Source organism: Solanum pennellii, chromosome 5 (genome assembly GCF_001406875.1).
Source record: "Solanum pennellii chromosome 5, SPENNV200".
In the NCBI taxonomy this organism is placed as follows: Eukaryota; Viridiplantae; Streptophyta; class Magnoliopsida; order Solanales; family Solanaceae; genus Solanum; species Solanum pennellii.
The window spans coordinates 40,757,979-40,763,161 of NC_028641.1; the positions used below are offsets into that span (position 1 = coordinate 40,757,979).

General features: G+C 28.9%; 1 long non-coding RNA gene across 1 annotated transcript; it reads right to left on the reverse strand.

Moving 5' to 3' along the window:
• Window positions 1–200: 200 nt before the first annotated feature.
• On the reverse strand, window positions 201–3,821 carry LOC114077296. Its single transcript, XR_003578449.1, has 2 exons — window positions 592–3,821; window positions 201–487 (listed from the first exon to the last, which is right to left on the reverse strand). It is a non-coding gene; the product is annotated as an uncharacterized LOC114077296 (long non-coding RNA).
• Window positions 3,822–5,183: the final 1,362 nt, after the last annotated feature.

The window sequence follows — 5,183 nt, forward strand, 5'->3', positions numbered from 1 at the left end:
AAAGCCCCCCCCCCCCCTCCCCCATTCAATGAAATCAAAGGTCCATCAGAAATCAACCTTAAAATCCTATTTATATTGATATAACATAGACGTAAGTGTCATAAGTAAGTTTGACTCAATTCAAAAATATGCTTTCTTTTATGAGAAATATCAATGCTATTTAATTCATTATGATGTAGCATATCATGGGAGACTTCAAATACAAAGAGATGAAGTATTTGGGAGCACCATAGAAGAATTTCTTATCATACTTAATAACAACACATTTATTTACAAATGAAACTTCATAACCAATATCCATTATTTTTGAAACTGAAATCAAATTCCTTCTTATCAGGGGTTCATAAAGAACATCTTTTAAAAATATAATTCTGGAACTACTGAAAGAACAGAAAGATATTTCTTATTTTTAGGACTGGTGTTGTTCCCCTTTCACCTGAAAGATGCAAACTACATTCTCATTTAGTCGCCAAATTTCCTGAAAGCCCTACAAAGAAGTGCAGACATGGTAAGTGGATCCCGAATCTAGAACCCATAATTGGGTAGAAACAACCAGTAAACATGTTTCAATGACATTTAAACAAGAATTACCTTTGTTCTTTATTTTGGCTCGATAGTCGTGGCATTGCCTCTTATGGTGATCAGGATACTTGCAGTGGTATCACTTGCCCTCAGGCTTAGACACACCACCTGTAGCACCTCCGAGTGCCACAACCTTGCACAAATTCTTCTACTGGGCTTTAGCCAACTTAGATGAAGAAGCGACAAATTTGCCCACCTTGTATGCTACAGAGGGAGACGTTTGTTGCTTGATAATGTATTCTGCCGTTTCAGTTCATTCAACAATCTCGCAAGAGATAAATCCATCTTGTTCATATTATAATTCAAGAGAAATTATTGAAAAGTGTCCGACAGAGTCTGTAAGATCATCTCCACCTGAGAATCCTTATCAATAGCAAGCGGCAAGTATCGCCAACTCATGCAGATAATTCATTATGATCAGCACATGATCCTTGAAAATGGATCCTTTAACCATTTTGGTGGTCTAGATAGCCTTCATGGCAGTTTGCTTGGTAGCACGATTCTTCTCTCCGAACATCTCTTTAAGAGGTTCGAGCATATCATAAGTAGATGTCATACACTGATTTAGATTCTGCAAGACATTCAATATTGAGGCAAGAATGTAGCACCTTGCCATCTCATCAGCCTTAACCCATTTCTTATAGTCCTTTATCTCCTCATTAGTATCATTTGCTTGTTTAATGAGGCATTATTCAACCAACGCATATTTGAAACCCTCAGATGTTAGAACAATATCAAGGTTTTGTTTTCATTCCACAAAGTTAGGACCTTTCAGATTATTTTGGTTCAATATAGAGGACATAGTATTGAAGTGAGACATAGTTTATCTAAGAGATATTTGAAACAGATCATTAGTAACATATGTTTTTTTAAAGAACAAAATGACACATATAATCATGCTAATGAACAATTAGAATTGATAGGAAAACTTAACTATGCAAGCAAATATATGAGCAAGTTCATGTATATAATACCACTTAAACTAGACAAGCCAACTCAGTTAGAGAGTAATTTGTGATGTTTAGTCGGGTGTGTGTGTGTGTGTGTATATATATATATATATATATATATATATATATATATACACGCACAAGTTTTTCAACACGTGTGTTGCACGCGATTACTAATATAACAAATGTATAGTAAATAGTATTGCTTATTTAAGCAAATATTTGAATAATAAACTTAGCAAAAAATAATATTGCAGATTTGTGAATGTTTAGTGTGGATCGTCATATGTATCCCTTATTCACGCAAACCTATGAAGATAGTCAATGAAGTATTTTATTAATTAAATGGAAATATGTACACATTTATTTTAACTTGATGAGGTTTAATCATGAAATTAGTTTATCTCACTAATACAGCCTATCTCACTAATACTACCTCATAGACCATATTTCTTTTATATTTTTCTTTTCGTCTAACCAAATGTATTTTACATGTGTATTCTATGTTATATTATTTAGATATGTCATATGAACATGTGAAGAGACAACTACATTTTATATATTCACATATTTTCACATTTGTTATGAGTTTTTTTAAGAAGAACTAGGAATATTTTAAGACAATATATGTCGAAGTTAGAAGATCTCGTTATCTTAATAATACATTTGTGACATATATAATACTTTAATAGAAAATCGTTATCTTCATAATACATTTGTGACATATATAATACTTTAATTTAAATACAAATACCTACTCAAATATAAATATATATTTGCATTAATGAAAATAATATCTCATAAAATTAACAATTAAATAAATAATAAAAATTAAACCAATACAAACTTCAACTGACGTTATTACAAGTCATATGAACTTTTCTTCGACTAAAATACTGAAATATTAAAAAGTAGTAAATAAGTAAAATAACAGGGCAATGTTTATATAGTAATAAATATTTCGAAGCAAACTTTCTGAGAGTCTAAATCACACAAGTAAATTGATAAATAAGTCATTTTTTTATCTTGAACAACAAAAATAAATCGTGACAATTCTCTTAATTTTGAAAAAAGATATTAAAAATCATATATTTACATCACAAGAGAAGTTGTCAACAAAAAACAAATGAATTTAGACTACATCATGTTAACTTCATATATTGGAACATTACATGCTAAAGTATATATTAACTGAAAAAGTAACTATGATATCGTCAAAATTATATTATTTTCCTCAAGTACTCGAGGTTATGAAATATACACTCTAAGGATAGAACGACTTACTTAATTAGAAAAGTGGTACCTCATATTCCGCTAAACTTTGTACTCATTCAACGGCAATAAATAACACAAACAATTTACAAACTTCAACTGACTTTATTATAATTCATATAAATTCTTTTTCGCCAAAATATTGAAATATTAAGAAATAGTAAATAAGTAAAACAAAAAGGCAATGTTCATATAGTAATAACTATTTTGAAGCAAATTTTCTGAGAGTCAAAATCACATAAGTAGCATTGATAGTCTTTTTTTGCTCTTGAGCATGAAAATAAATCGTGACAGTTCTATGAAATTTGAAAAAAGATATTCAGAAGCATATATCTACATCACATGAAAAATTGTTAACAAAAATAAATGAATTTAGGATACACCACGTTAACTTCATATAATGAAACATCACATACGAATGTATATATTAAGAAAAGAAATAATGATTATATTTATATTATTTTCCTCAAGTAATCCATCTTATGGAATATACCGACTTACTTCATCAGAGTAGTGGTGACGCATATTCCGCTTAACTTCAGACTCACTCAAGGAGAATTAATCACACAAAAAAATTTAAAATGCAAGAAGAAGTAGAGTGCATGGTTAGAAAAAATTATTGTTGAAAAATGAGAGGAATTCCTTCCATTTATAGTCAACAAAGGATAGTATGAAAAATATTTTTTTGTGTCTTATCTGAAAAATCATTACCTTTCCAAGAAGTCATTATATTTTTGAAAAGTCACAACTTTTTAAAAAAATCACAACTCTTTGGAAAAATCACAACTTATTGATAAAGTAACAACTTTTTGGAAAAGCCAGAACTCATCGAAAAATCGTAATCCTTTAAAAAAATCACAACTTATCGGAAATGTCATAACTCATCGAAAAAGTCACAACCTAAATAAGGGATATTATAGTAATTCAATATTAAAGTTAGGAGTTTATACTTTTAAGGTAATAAGATAAGATATATATATATATATATATATATATATATGTATATATATATTTATATTTGTGCATTAATCAACATGCAACTTAGTTGAAAAATTAAAAAAGTCATCAAATCAAAAGGCAAACGTAACAATATCATAATATACAAGTTTATACAATGGGAAGAAGGCATGTGTCAACATACAAACTCATATATTAGCTATTAAAATCATTTATTAGAAGTAGGGATGAATCCTTACAACTCTGGAATACAAAAACATTTTTTTTTTGTAAACAACAAAAAACTGTTCATTAAAAGAACATCATGATATATAAAGATTTAATCAAATATGTATTAAAATCATGCACACTTATTACATTATATAAGTATATGTAAGACGACTCGTGATAACAATTGTTAGAATATTCACATCAGAAGCTTCATTCAGAATCAGAAACTTACATAATAGAATAATAATGTAAACTAAATAAATTGTGAAACTCTAACCTTTTGTAGCTTTCACACAACTCGTTCAGGGACTGAGACTCCAGGATTACAGGCTTCTACTAATTTCTGACTAACTCTCTCAATCAAGTCTTGTGTAGGCAAATAAAATTTCAGAAAAAGGATAATCTTTCCTTGAGAACCACTACCCCTATTTATGCTTTTCAGTATATGAAAAATGTTTGAAAGATGAAATGTTTCTAGTCATAATTAATAGTCATTAAATACCTTTAGATGTATTTGAATACTGTTAGGTGTATCCAACAACCACGATCAATAGTCATCAACAACAATTAAATACCTTTAAGTGTATTTTGACACTGTTAAGAGTATCTAACAACATGATCAATAGTTATCAACAATACTAAAAGTGTAAAAAGAAAGTCATCAAATACCAAGGGTAATCGACAATCAATAAACAGCATCAATAACCACTAATAACCGTTGAACACTATTATTTGCTTCTTTCATCTTCTAAGGAAACAAATAATAGCAATATATTCTTCTTTCTTCTTTTAAGTAGATAAAAAAATTCTCTTTTAAACTAATACAAGTAAAAAATGACTTATTCCTAAAATGAAAAATACTAACATTTCGTCCCTTTTCCGAACTCGATTAATTAATCAGGCATAGTAGGGACCACAAATATATTAGCATAAGCTTCCAACTATAATATTTAATTCGGAAAAAGCATGAATTAATCATATCATAATAAATCACCAGATTGTACCCCTAAAAATCTGAAACTGCACTCCTCTATTTAATTTCAATTTTTTCCGTTACAACTTATTTAACTCCTAATGTTAGAACGTCACCAATCAATTAAATCAAACTTCTGAAAAATTTATCATTGATTAATTTAATCCTTTATCTTTATTCTTAATTAATTCACATGACAAATATAAATATATAATCCACCTACAGGGTTTTCATGTGAC